This window comes from Aplysia californica, unplaced genomic scaffold (assembly GCF_000002075.1).
Source record: "Aplysia californica isolate F4 #8 unplaced genomic scaffold, AplCal3.0 scaffold00508, whole genome shotgun sequence".
Classification (NCBI taxonomy): domain Eukaryota; kingdom Metazoa; phylum Mollusca; class Gastropoda; order Aplysiida; family Aplysiidae; genus Aplysia; species Aplysia californica.
In genome coordinates this window covers 183,156-198,549 of record NW_004797778.1, presented here as the reverse complement: position 1 = coordinate 198,549, position 15,394 = coordinate 183,156, and positions in this window count along the sequence as shown.

The following is a 15,394-nucleotide window of genomic DNA, read 5'->3' as shown; positions in this document are numbered from 1 at the left end:
CACACACACACACACACACTCTCTCTCTCTCTCTCTCTCTCTTTCTCTCTCTTTGTCCTCTCTATTCCCCCTCTCCCACTTTCTCTGCTCCCCTCCTCGTACCGTCTCCCTTTCTTTCTCAAAACTTATATTTTAACATCCTTCCTCCCCACTCTTCCCTGCTCTACCAACCTTTGTTTCTTTTTCAGCATTACTTTAAAGTGCCCTCCATTTTGTGACAACGCCCTCCCTCACTACACCCAGCTTATTATTAAAATACTCTCAATACTACCTAAAGACACTCTTTCCCTCTTGCCTAAGGTTTCGACTTACACCCCCCCCCTCCTACATTTCCCCTATCTTTCAAAATGTCTTTATTAATTTTGTCATGTCCTGCAGACATCCTGATAATTCCCCTGCCACTTAGACCTAATCCCCAACTTTCTCTTACAAAATTCTCTCCCACCCCTTTTTCTCTCGGTCTTTCTTTTTCTAACAATAACTTTTTCGTTTATTGAACAAGAAACCTTGGAGTCTTCTTCAACTCCTCCGACCCCCTCCCCTTTTACCCGCAGTTTAGTCCCAAGCCCCAAAGTCTTCTTTCGCACTACCCACCTCCCTCCCCCACCCCCCGACTTCCGCGAAACCATATACAAACACAAACACCCGCTTTACCTAAACTCTTCATTCATATGGACACCTTTAGACACCCCCAGGACACTTCTTTGCTGTGGCGGTATTGGATACATTCAGTCCCCTTGGAATGTGTCATATTATTGATTCCGATAAAGACAAAAGTCAACACCGATCACTTCAGGGAGATAACGCACTGCTGGCCACTGGCTTCCAACTTATCAACTTCCTGCATTTTCATCAGGACTCTATGAGGCTTGTTAGTACGATTTTTTTCTTTCTTTCTTTCTTTCTTTCTTTCTTTCTTTCTTTCTTTCTTCTTTCTTTCTTTCTTTCTTTCTTTCTTTCTTTCTTTCTTTCTTTCCTTTTTTTCCTTTTTTCCCTTTCTTTTGCATTTTGTCTTTACGCTAGATTTTCTTTCTTTGCTCTGTTCTTCCTACACTTTGCCACTTTTCCTTGATATCATGTTTCTTAAATGCACTCCCCCCCCCCCTTTTACAAACCCTGGAGCTATGATTTCCATCTCAACAACACCGCCTCCCCTGCGTCTTTTTTTCTTTATTTTTACTTTCATTCTTCTTACCTTGTCTTCTTAACCTTTTGTCTTTCCCCTTACCTTTTCCCCATTTGCTTCTGCTTTCCTGCCGTGTGACATCCCCCCCCCCCCCCAATCCCTTTGGCCATATTTCTGTTGCATCCCCCTTTTACAAACAATCACTGGAATTATGGTTTCCAATTTTTCAACACCCCATGTGCCTCCCCTTAACTACGATACGGCTTGTTGGTTCGAGTTCTCTCGTACTACCTTTCTCTTTCACTTTCTTTTCCTTTTTGCTTCTTTTTCCATTTCTTCTCTTGCGCTAGAAGGATGAGAGGGAACTGTGAGTGTAAGGGTTATGTTGTTATCGTGACTGTTTTATTTATCAGGTTGACAGAAACGTTACAATGGCGAGGGGATACGCCCTAATGCACAGGACACAGTAAAATACTGCAAGTACCATGAACGTAAACAAACTGGGTTGAGCTAACTGCTCTGCATACTTCAGTCGGTCTTCTGCTCTGACATTTTTATGGTCCCTGGCAAACTTTTCAAGCCGAGCGTGTGTAGTTTGTGACTGATCAAGTTACACTGACACGAGCACGATGATACAAAATCCTCACCCCAGCCAAGCGATGACGCATACATGAAAGGTTGAGATGCAGATGGTGGGAATTTGAAGGACTTTAACAAGTTTCTGCTTTGACTAAATGATAGCATTTCGCCGCTACCTATGCCCTATGCCAATGCTATTTATTAGTATTATAACCTCAGAATTACAAAGTTCTGTCTGACTTTTTCAGCCGTTTTTAGTTTCTAAGACTATGAGATCAGAAATTATACTTTCTATCTGCTCTATCAAAAGCGTCAGATTATTCTACGTCGTGATCCCGATATTCAAATAATTGCTTTCGAAAAAACTTCACATTTTATGTTGACGTCAAATTTCTCATAACTAGGCACTGAGCAGCTAGAACTTTGTAATTCGGAGGTAGCGACTTTTCGGTCACGTAAGCAGTACCGGTAGTTCCCTTAAAATGTTGGGTAAGAGAGTCATTCACGCCGCAGTTTTTATTTCGAAGTGTTGCACACTGCTTTATAGTTTATAGTTTACTTCTATGTTAGAATTAGCCGAACAGACAAGAATATAAAAAGAAATGACAGTGGCGACTTTATTATTATTATTATTATTATTATTATTATTATTATTATTATTATTATTATTATTATTATTATTATTATTATTATTATTATTATTATTAGTAGTAGTAGTAGTAGTAGTAGTAGTAGTAGTAGTAGCATTATTATTATTATTATTATTATTATTATTATTATTTATTTTTGTTGTTATTATTATTATTATTATTATTATTATTATTATTATTATTATTATTATTATTATTATTATTATTATTATTATTATCATTATGACCGTGACGATGATGGATGATTTAAATCTTGAATTATTAGGAGGACCAGAGAACAGTGTCTGAGCTAAGCAGAGGCTCTTGTGTCCTAGAGATTAAATTGTTCGCTTCTCATTCAAGGGTCTCGGGTTTGAATCCAGGCAGCTCCAGAAAAATTTTCCTCTCTAAAGTTGTCTCCTTTCACCTCCTTTCCTGCTCTGTGGCAATGTTCTGTCGTCTACTTTCGTCTCCACTTTCTACCCCAACCCCCTCACCTTCTTTGCCCCCTCCTCTGGGCTGCTGACTTTTTCTGCAGGGTTTTCTGCTGCTACTCTTTGGCTAACTGCTGTCTTTCAGCCACATCCCTGATCTTCTGGTAGGAAAGATCTACACCTAGCTTTTTCGGACAGGGGTAAAAAACCACAAGTGTGCAAGTTGTGTATTTTAAAGATCCCTTGGTGGTTTAAAATCAATGAGAGTAGACTTCGGCCGCCACACGAGCAAAATTCAAATTTTCCTACCAACTGAAAAGGTTCAATGTGTTCCGCGCGCTCAAATGACCTTATGCAGTTGCGAGCGCCGTAAAAAGAAAACAACAACAACAAAAAACAAAACAAAAGACAAAAAAAACCCAAACAAACTTAGCGAATACGTTGTCATAATAATAAATAATTGATCATGGTTTTGATACTTCCTGTTTTTTTCCGTCTTTTAGCAACTCACGGTTTAAGTCAGAATGACGAATGAAAATAGACTCTCAGTAGGATTTAGGCTGCGCGGGAAACATTTTAAAATAAAAGTCTATTTTAAAATCTTTCTTGTGTCAATTTCTTTTTGATGATGATGATGATGATGATGATGATGATGATGATGATGATGATGATGATGATGATGATGATGATGACGATGATGATGTTCCTGATGAAGTCATGCGTTGAACGTATTACGTAATATATTTTGGAAATCCTACCTAGCCTCAATCTTTTTAATTCTCTGTTTATAATGTAGAAGATGATGATGATGATGATGATGATGATGATGATGATGATGATGATGACGATGATGATGATGATGATGATGATGATGATGATGATGATGATGATAATGATGCTACTACTACACTACTACCACCACCACCACAACCACCACTACCACTACAACTACAACTACTACTACTACTACTACTACTACTACTACTACTACTACTACTACTACTACTATTATTATTATTACTCGGCCTAGTAGTAATAATAGCAATAATAATGACAATAATAATATTAATAATAAAAATAATACTAATACTAATACTAATACTAATACTAATAATACTAATAATAATAGGCCTAGTAATAATAATAGTAATTGCATTTATATGGAACGCATATCCACACTCTACATCTGCTCTACGCATTTTACAACAGTTAGATCTACTGCTGTTTTCGTTGCTGATTTTGCCTGGATAGTAATGTTTTTAAATTTTTTTGCCCATCTGTGAAAACTGCAGAATGGCTTCTGCTGAGCAGTGCGTTTTGACGAAGAAAAACAGGTCCCCAACTGCCGCCACCATCGCCTTTCCTCTTTGGGACATGACAACTTTCCGAGCGAAGATTGGCCTGACCAGTTTTCTGGGCACTCACCCCTGACTTCAGGATGTGAGGTGTTAAAGTGGCGTGGCAGAAGGAGGGAGAGAAAAGGAAAGAATTCAGCTCTCAGATTAATCTTTTAGCGTGTTCAGGTCTTTGTCGCCTTGACACTCGACGGACGAACACCAGTATGTGCACGAAACACAGCTAGCATTTGCCAAAATAATCATGTACTGCTCTTGACTTTTCATTAAACCAAAATAATGTCATCGATTATTCTTGATAACTAATTGCCGATGCTACGAGCAAAACTGAAAAGATGTCTACAAGCAACTCACCTCTTTAAAAAAGGTTTAAACCCACCCATTCGTCAAAAAGAAAGGGAGATACAAGCGTGAACGCAATGAATATAAAAAAGGCAGGTACAAAAGTCTCTGACCCCCCCCCCTCAATTAAAAAAGACCCCAACAAAAAGCCTCCCCCCATCTCCCCCCTCCCTCGCTCGTTCCATCTACGCTTAAAAAAGACAAAATCGTGAAAACTTGCAAATTCAAATAGGGTCAATCTGTCCATCCAATGGGAAACCTGAAATACCTGAAAGTGTCATTTCTAACTCAGAGGTTGCCATTGTGTAATGATCCCCCATCTTTCACGTCACGAGCTGCCGTTGCATATTCTACTGTACCATGGCCAGTTCTTGTTTTAAAGTTGTTCATCCCTGGCTCTCTTGCCCCACATCCTTCCTTCATGCACCTCTTTCATAATGATCTGGTGTCGTTGATGGGATAGAGCATTCCAAAAGACAAACATGTATATTCGATAAAATAGCCCCCTCTCAAGATGGGAATCATAATTATTTTTTAAAAAACCCGCAAAATCGGAGAGCTTAGCCACTAGAACACAGACACCGGCGTGGGTGGTTGGAGGGTACTCTGGTGTGGTTTGTTCCGTCTTTCCTATGAAATATCTATCATTTTTAACCTCTCCTTGTTTTTGTGTTTGTTTTTCTCTTGTAAAACATCTAATCTTTTGCACTTATATTACTTTATTGTGTTGCACATGCCGCAAAACTCTTAATAAAACTATTTTAAAAAAGCAGGCACCGGCTCAACTTACTGTGAAAGTTCACTCATTGTTATCAATCTCTGTCCTTCTGGGATCGCCGATTTAATGCTCGCAGAATACCACGGGGATTTTTAAACCGAATTTCGATATAATAATTTCTCTCTATTTTTTTTTCAAAGAGAGCAAGAACAGGGGTAAAGAAATCTTTATCTTTGTTTCCGTTTCGGTTTAGCAAGAACAATTGAGCCCAAGTCAGCACTAATGATAGTTTTATGAGGCTCTGCTTAATAGGCTTTAACTGAAATGGGACTTTTTTGAAATGACGTTTTTCGAGCAACTTAATCAAACCGTAAAAAATGCTTTGAAAACCAATTTCAAACCATGGAGTTTAAACGTTAGCTATCTACTCAGACGTTTTTACACGGGTACAGGTTACAGAAAAGAACATTACAAAATTTATAATGAAAGACCTTGCTGTTTCAAACTGACATTACACTGTGTTCCCCACATAGTGTGACACTCGCTACAGGAAACTAAACTAGCATCTTATTTGACATTTACCTTGAAGTCAAAATTCCACCCATAAAATATATCCCTGTCACACCTTTAAAATGGCAAGGAAACCCTTGCCCCTCCCAAGATTCCAAAGGTATTGACCATGTATCTCCTGAGGGGCATGATATGACAAGGAAATAAAACACTGAAGAGAAGGAAGTAGTAAGTAGGAAATCTTCCTCCTCCTTGTCTGCCGCCCAGGCAAAGCTGTGCCCTGCGTCACCTGGATCACCTGGATGGATCATCTCTGTCTGAAGGGTTGACATGGAAGTGTAATGACCCTCAAGCCCTCACAGTCGCGAGCTGCCTTTCAACATTCCCAGGCCAGTTCTTGACGTCTAAATGTTGTCCGTCCATGTCGTTCTTTGTCTACACCCACCTGGCTCTTCTGTCCCTCACCTTTCCTTCAAGCAATTCTTTTACCCCCATTATTATTTTAAGGTCGTCTGTCACTCCTTGGGAGGCCAAACATGCCTACTGCAAACCTTGAACTTCCTGCAGTTGTCATTCAGGTCAATATTTGGGATTGTTTTGTACACCAAGAAAAATCTTCTCTCGTCTGAAACAAAACCTTGAGGTACCAGTACCGGGGGTTCGCTTTTCGTACACCGGTTCTCTTTTCCAGGTGAAGTCAACACTCTGGCAAAGTTAGACTAACAGAAGATCCCCAAGGGATCACCGTCTTACATTTCGACTCTTGCGTCTGGTCTTCAAGACTGGCGTGTGTGTTGTAGCGGTTAGACGTTCGCTATCGCACGCAGAAGATCTAAGTTCGATTCCCACTTGGGGGAGGATTTTTATCTTGTATCCATTCAGCTCGGATTGGCTCTGACAGCCAAAGTCGAAGCCTGCCATCTTGATGATCTAAAAACCTACATTTAAAAAGAGTGACTTGTTAATGTTTTTTTTTCCCCCAGGTATGTTCCGCGCTATTTACCGACCGGCGCAATCTGTCTTGTGCGTTTTAACGATCGCATAATGGTATAATCCTTGTGACCTCTCCAGATTCACAATATGTTTCATGTAAGTTTAATTTTAATTTCAATTTTCATATTTTTACACTTTTGAAAAGTGAGTGTTCCCTGATGTGAGTAAAAGAATAAAGATGGAAGTCAATTAAAAAAAAATCATTTCAAAAGTATACAATAAACTAAAAGTACTTTGCGAAATTTTAATTTCATGCCTGGCATTGTATCATTCTTGTGGGCTTTTCAGTTTCAAACGTTAATTTTAATGTTAGTTTTCATATTTTTACACTTTTGAATATGTATGTTGAATGTTCCTTGATGAGAGGAAAAGAATAAAGATGGAAATGAATAAAAAAAAAAAAAATGAAATATAAAATAAATTAAATGCACTTTGTGAACTTTGAGTTTGATACCTGGCATTGTATCATTCTTGTAAGTTCTTCAGTTTCATATGATAATTTTAATTTTCATATTTTTACACTTTTGAAAATATGTGTGAATGTTCCTTGATGTGAGTAAAAGATTAAAAAGATGGAAGTGGATTTTTAAAAAAATGTATTTAAAAATACAAAATATTAACGCAGTCTTTAGATTGCAGCTCAATCATGCAATCGTTAAAAAGCCGATCGGCAAATAACGCGAAACACTTACATTCTTGAATGTTCTGCTATGTGTAAGCATTTTGTTTTATTTCATATTGTTGTTGCCCAGGCAACTGAAAACTATTACATTGTCAATCAGCTATTCAGGTGCACTTAGCTCAAAATTTTGAAGAAAATAAAAAACAAACAAATTGCAGTTTCGTGTGACGTCGGTTGCATGCACTCGTGGGATATTAAGCCGAAATTAAAAATACAGTTTTGGAATAAAATGAAGAAATAAAAGATACATGATGTAAATACAATTTTTTTTCAAAGTTGAAATGTGGGGCAGTGTGGTGAAATCAGACGCTCGTCAAAATAAGGAAATCAAAGAAACTGGTATTTTTCTGGCCGTTGGACAATTCTTTTTCTTGTTCTTTTCTTTTTTGTTTGGCTCATCACATTTTATGCCCATTTAAAAGCACATTTACGAGAGGATTTTATTAAAAAGCATTGATAAAAGAGATACAAACAGTGAAAATTTTCAGTTTCCAAGGACTCATAAAAACTATGGAAATTACAATACTTTGGAGCCCATTTTCTCGCTAATTTTACCTCTGAAACCAGACGACCCTCACCTCCTCCAGTTGCAAATATCTCGACTTCTATTCAACATATATTTATCTTTCTAAACCTTAAGCAAGCAAGGTAAATAAACAGGCGTTAAGAAGATACCAATAACCCCAAATCCCCAAAAATTGTCGAGCGCCTGATCTCAACACGTCGTCCCACAAACGGACTTTCTCTCTCGAGCAAAAGAAGTCCTGCTTTCTGGGCCTAGAAAAAGAACAGCTGAGTAGCTTGCCAGCGATTTGACAGATAGTGCGGTATGAATTTAACGCTCCTATCAACATTGTACAATCATTTTTGGAGTGCAACCTACAAACTTTAACGCCCACCTCCAGTGCGGCAGAACCAAGTAGCCTGGAAGTAAAAAAAACTCGCCAGACAATCCAATATCAGGTGGGGATTTGAACCGGGGTCAACCGTACCATAAACTAGCACAATACTAAACAGAGTTTATCAGCCTGAGGGAAAATCCACGAGGCACGTATTATAGACACGTTACTAATTATTTCAGTATAACTGCTTCCATATGGGAGAGCCTAGCTCCTGGTAGACTCAATTGGAAAGCAACAATTACATTAGTCAGCAAGTCATTTGAGGCTTCACGAATAAGAAATTAATGCTGACACCAAGAGAGAAGCCCCCAAAGCTGCGCACACTCACAAGTGAAAGAGCTTCTGAATCCTCAAAAATGAGGCACACTTCTCTCTTCCAGAATTGGTCTCATCGACCATAGCAGAAATAACAAGCCATCTTAACCTTTAATTCAACTTCTAATTCTTAAGAAATTCTCCTCTGCGGATGCACAAGTCAGCGTCAGATGCTGACAGACAAGCTCTTCTTCTTCTTCTTCTTCTTCTTCTTCTTCTTCTTCTTCTTCTTCTTCTTCTTAAGGAAGTCATGTAGCTGAATAAAAGAGAAGGTGTTGGATTGGAATTAAGAGGGTAAAACTTTTCAGGGGAAGACCGCCTGGAACCTAGAGAAGAATCACAGAATTGATGTATAGAAAAGTGGGAAGACATGGAATAACCACAAGGGGCTAGCCCAGGTTAAAGAAAGGTGGAAAATGTTTGTTCGTGGCCTTTACCATGATGCAGGGTGAGTAGCCGACGGAATTACCTTATGAGATAGTGGCATTCCGGTGAAAGAAGAACACATGCTGCCCCATCTTGAGCGTTTAAGGTTAGGGTCTTCGCTGTTACGCGCAAAAGTCGTGAGCCCGATAGCCGAGTAAATTTAAATTATTTCATTCATTATCCCCGTCTTTCTGCTTGGCTGTTGCATCCCCCTCAGTCCATGTTGTTCCTCAAAGTAACCCAACCCCAAACGATGTAGATTGTGTTAATACGGAAGTAAAACATTACGTCTAGTTCATCTTCTTGGCTCTGTACTTCCTTTGCAATAATTAAAAGCTGTATTGTTCCTAGACGATTTCCCTTCCTTAAAGAACCTTAATCTTCTGTCTGTCTGTCTGTCTGTCTGTCTGTCTGTCTGTCTGTCTGTCTGTCTGTCTGTCTGTCTGTCTGTCTGTCTGTCTGTCTGTCTGCAAATATTATCGTTGATTGCCTTTCTATCTCCCGGTTTGTCTGTCTTGAGCTTCTTTCTCTCTTCTTCTTCTTCTGGTTTTTTTTTTTGATCGACAACTTCCCTTTCTGTTTACCAGTCTGTGTGCAACATACACAAAATCACTTCTTCCAACTAAGGTGGTTTGGTCTGGTGTTGCATGGTATTCTATGGCATGATTTGGTGGGGTTGAAAAAATACTGCGTTATGGTGCGGTATGGTATAATATCGTATAGGGATGGTATGGTATCGGAGGGAGAAGGCATGGAATGGTATCATAGGGGTATGGTATGGTATGATATCGAGTAGAAATAGCACGGTATGGTATCGTGTTGAGACGGTTTGGTATTGTGTGTGGATAGTAGGTATAGTATGGCTTATTCTGATTTCTCATAAATTGTGTTTTTCTTTTCGCTTCCCTGACGTTCTATCTGTGTGCCTATCTACCAACCCTCCATAGATACGAAAAGGCAACCACTAACAAACACATCTACAGCTGATTAACTTGAATGAAAAACTTTAAGAGTAAATTACTCTTCAAGTGGATAAACTTAGCCATGGATATTGGCAAATCTAGGCTTCCTGCACGCACCACAAGCCTATTCATAACTCATGTTATTACGTTAATTTGACAATTTATGAAACGTGTAGTTTTCCCAACTACCCCCACCCCCACCCCACCCCCTATCTTTAACTTCCTTTCTGTCTCTCTCTCTGTCTCTCTCTCTCTCTGTGTCTCTCTCTCTCTGTCTCTCTCTCTGTCTCTCTCTCTGTCTCTCTCTCTCTCTCGCGCTCTCTCCCTGTCTCTGTCTCTCTCTATCTCTCTTTCTCTCTCTCTCTCACACTCACACACACACACTCACACATATACACACATACGCACATACAATCTCTCTCTCTCTCTCTCTCTCTCTCTCTCTCTCTCTCCCCTCTCTCTCTCTCTCTCTCTCTCTCTCACACGCACACACTCACTCACACTCACACTCACACACATGCACACATGCACATACACACATGCGATCTCCCTCTATCTCTCCCCCCTCTCTCTCTGTCCTTCTCTTTCTCCCTCTCTCTCTCCCTCTCTCTCCCTCTCTCCCCCCCCTCTCTCTCTCTCTCTCTCTCTCTCGCTCGCTCTCTCGCTCTCGCTCTCGCTCTCTCAAGATGCGACCGGCACAAGTGGTATGGAAACAATAGCTTCGATGAATCCATTCTCCCTTAACTGACAATTCTGTTTTCACAAACTCAGTGCATACGTGGTTATTCTCTCGTCCTTAGGACCAGGTATGGACTTGACTGAATTATTTGGGGTCGCGCCCTTCACCTTAATAATAATAATAATAATAATAATAATAATAATAATAATAATAATAATAATAATAATAAAAATAATAATAATAATAATAATAGTAATAAAAATAATAAAAAATAATAACAATAAGGAGAAGAAATGAAATGTTGTTTGAAAAAAAAAATCAAGCGAAAGTTGTTTTTTAATCCACCTCAACAGTTAAAATAAAAATAGCGGTTATTTTTTTTTTTTAGATCTTCAACAAACACAAGACAGCAAGGGGGCTCTCGTGGCCTAGAGGTTAAGGTGTTGGCCTCTCATTCAAAGGTCCCGGGTTCGAATCCGGGTAGCGACCAAAAAAATTTCTTCTCTAAAATTGTCTCCTTTCACCTCCTTTCCTGCTCTCTATTGTCTGCTTTCATTTCCACTTTCTGCCCCCACCCCCTCACCTCCTTTGCCCCCTCCTCTGGGCTCCTGACTCTTTCTGCAGCCTTTCTACTGCTACTCCTTGGCTCCTCCTTACTGCTGTCTTTCTGCCACACCCCTGATCTTCTGGTGGGAAAGATCTACACCTAGCCTTCTCGGACAAGGGCGAAAAATCCCGGAGGGCCCGTGTGCAAGTTGCGCACGAGAAAGATCCCTTGGTGGTCTAAAATCGATAAGAGTAGGCTTCGGCCGCCACCCGGGCAAAATTCAAAATTTCCTACCAACTGATAATATTAGGTGTCTCTCGCGCGCTCATATGACCTATGCAGTTGCGAGCGCCGTAAAACACTTTACAAAAACAAACAAGACAGCAAGGGAAAGCAGGGCGCTTGAGATAAAACAAACAAACTGACAAGCAGACCCAGGAAAAGATTTATTTCCCAACCACTCCCAGTTCAAGATCTCTCCAGCTACGTAGTGTTTGTTTGTCTTTTTTGTGTCTTTTGGTTGTGCAATGGAGCAACTCCGATGTGGGCTTTGTTGTCCTTGAGACAAAAATGCCACTTTTACCTTGTCCCTTTACAACCGGATTGCATGTAAGCTTTATCTTTCTCTAAACCCCAAAATACATGATTATCGTTTTTTTCCGAAAGAAAGGACAATATTATTTTTATATGTACCTGTAATATTGAAAGCTTTATTTTATCAAATAAAATATTATTTTGTATTCAACTCGACTTCCATGTAATTCCAGTAGTCCATGAAGATAGGGTGTTTGCCACTGTTCTGCATTTCATTATCCCATTAGAACTACGGCTTATGAATTTAGATGTCGCATTTTATTTTGCAGTGCTTTGTGGTGCAGAATTAATAAAATGTGACGGTATGTTGCAGTATGGTACCCTGCAACCTGTGTCTTGTCTCTCATCTTATGCAGATATCGCATGACACACAACAACATGGTATAGAATGGGACAAAAAGACTTGGGATATATACAATACTAGCTGGGACCCCTTTCAATGAATGGATTGATCGGTGCATTAACATCAACTGAAAGTCATTAGCCTACTATATTTACACTCTACAGGAATGGAGCAATAAATCATGAGAGAAAAGTGACACATGCGTTTCCAAGTTGCCAAACATATACTAGATCTAGTTGTATAGGTTGATTCTCTATTCCGCTTTCATGGTTGTACGCTCCTGAATTCCAAAAGTGTGGAATCAAATGCGCACGGCTAGTGAACGGAAACCTCACTTGTTTACAATGGAGTTTTAGAAGACAGTGGAGTTTTCCCAAGATTAGATCTAAACGAAAATAATGAAAAACTGAAAATTAAACTACACTGACTTCAGCCTCCTCAATAAAACTGTGCACCCTTTAAATGATTCTGAACCATAATTAATTTCGACACATTCGAAAGTTAAGTGGTTCGGAAGCTTTAGGCGGCCAAAGTGATGAAACGTTCACAAATATAATAAGTATATCTATCTATCTATCTATCTATCTATCTATCTATCTATCTATCTATCTATCTATCTAAATTATATGATATTCAAGTACGTAATATAAACAAAAACATTCCATTCAGACACAGCTGGATAAAACACTTGACCTCTCCTCTGTAACAGAGCACAGGGTGCATGTATTTCATTAGGAAGGAGAAGTCTGTTGCTAGACGCCATTGCAGCGGCCACAAGGACGTCCTGTTATAACATTCCTCTTATTTTACCTGTCTTAGACACTCCCACGACGCCCATAAAGCCTCATAGCGCCCCCAAGCGATTTTCCTTATAAAAGAGGATTTAATTTATAAGTGCGTAAGTTTAAAGAAGACAAACTGTAGATTTACAGGGTGCCTCCAATTGGAGGACAGTGCCATTGAAAAGAAAGGAGAGCCGCAGAGACAAGTCGTACCTTTAACCCCTTCCCCCCCCCCCAGAGTGAGAATGGTCCCGAGCTCTGTTGTATGATTAAAAAACCAACAATAGAGTAAACCTGCACATTGTCATCTATGTCTTTCATGAATATTAGTATATTCCACATTTTGTAAGCATAAACATTCATTATTCTTTTGTCTTTCTCGATTCTAGACATGACTGGCTAACACATTCTTTCCCTCTTAAAGTCCCCCACAGTGGGGCAGTGCTTTCAAAACACAAAGCTTTCGACCAAGCAGCGAAGGGGTTAAGCGGCTGTGGGATCGTGCTCGGCTGTGTTGAGGGAGACATTGTACGACGACAAAGTGCAGTCGCTGGAGAAACAAACATGTGGCTGTCTTACAGCAATCTTGGAAGATTGCCTTCCCAGTTATCTTTCGTCCACACCCTGGCCCCCTCCCATCCCTTCCCCCACCCCTCCCGCAACCCACAATTCTCATCCCGAAAAAAAGATGAATAAAAAGTATCAGCAAACCTTCATTTACGTGAACTTTTAGCTTCAGATACCAGGCTGTTCCATGTTTACTCCACACCCGCCACTTAGGATATGGGTAAATAAAGGGCTATGTAGGAGACCCAGTCTCTAATCCACTCCAGTCTTCGAGAAGAATACAAATATAAACCACGAAAGCAATGGAAAGAGAAAAAAGGAGATAACAGAAACAACAGAATGTAAACATGTTTTATGCGAGGCAAACTTCAGGAACTGAGAACGTGTCATCGTCTGGACTTTTATACGTTTTTGCACCGATCTCACTTCAGGGAATCTCTCGAGCAATTTCAAAGATACCTGTCCTTGTACCGAAGTTACGGTGAAAAGAAATCTAAATTTGAAAAAAGCATGCACTGTGACAAACAGGTGTGACATTTGAACATGCGTATTTATTATTTACGTTTAAGAAACGTGCTGTTTTAGCTTGTACTTTGGCCCTCAGCACGCTGCTTTTTTGAGTTGTACTTATACGCAACACAAAAATGTTCACAAATTAGGGAGTTTAAGAACTGGAACAACGAGTGAAATTAAATTTAAAAGCGATGGAGTGTCAAAACTTTCAAAAGCAAGATGAGTGCTGTTTAATCTTCAAAGGTGTCTGTAAAATCAAATCGAAATAAGAAATATGATAAGAAAATATTTCTGTAGACGTAAGATTTTGGGGAAATCTCCTGAAATAAAAAAAAGCTTAAACTCGACATGGGATGATCCCAATCTCATGTTCTGGCTTTTATCTCAAAACTTAAGTTTTCAGACACATTCCTATTTTCTCGCAGAGTGAATCACACACTGTCACTGTCAATCTGTTTTGAATTTGTCCGCTTGAAATGGAAAAAGTGAATAAAGTATTATCATTATTTCTTTTTCTACCACCCTACGACAATCCATATCACTGGTGTTTGTCGTGTGCCAATTACACACTTCGTTGTGGCTCGCTGAAGACCTGAGTTCGATTCCCGTGTAAGGAACATTTATATAAAACATCGCATCCTTTTCACCAGGGTTAATTCCTAAGAAGCAGGGTCAAAGCCCCCTTAACAAATTACCTAAACGGTGTCGATTGGAGTCTAAAAGCACATTCATAAAAAAGTATCAATCATATCATAACGTTATCACTGAACTTTTTTCTGTGTTAGATGAAGTAAACAACAAGTCTTAATACAATATTATATTTGCTCAAAACGAAGTACTCATGCTTGGACATCGTAAAGGTATAAAGAATATAGACTTCGGTCCGATTCAATTCTCCCTTCACGTTTGCTCTGTTAGCATTTTTTAAAAACCTTAAAGTATATGTTTAAAATGGTGAGAAAATTTCCGTTTTACGTAAAAATCAACGACAGTATCAGTTCGACTTGTTCTTTTTTAAAATGCAGGTTACTTTAACTAATGTACTACGAATGATGTCATCTATTCATATTTAACTCTTTTCGCTCCATAAAATTGTTTATTTCTACCAGAATTTGATACATTGACATTTTAAGGTTAACGACCACGGAGGTTCAAAAAGAGACCCCATAAAAATGTTCTGTTACGCGCAGTAAATAGTAACGTAAATCATGCTTAAAGTAAACTATTTTGCCTTTTACTCTCTTAGCCTATACAATGCCTCATTCAAAAATTTACGTATAGTATGTATTACAATTTCTGAAAGCCACTCAACCCTCACTTTCTGTTCAGTGTAGTTTGTTTGTACTCTGTTTGTGTGTGTGTGTGTGTGTGTGTGTGTGTGTGTGTGCGTGTGCGT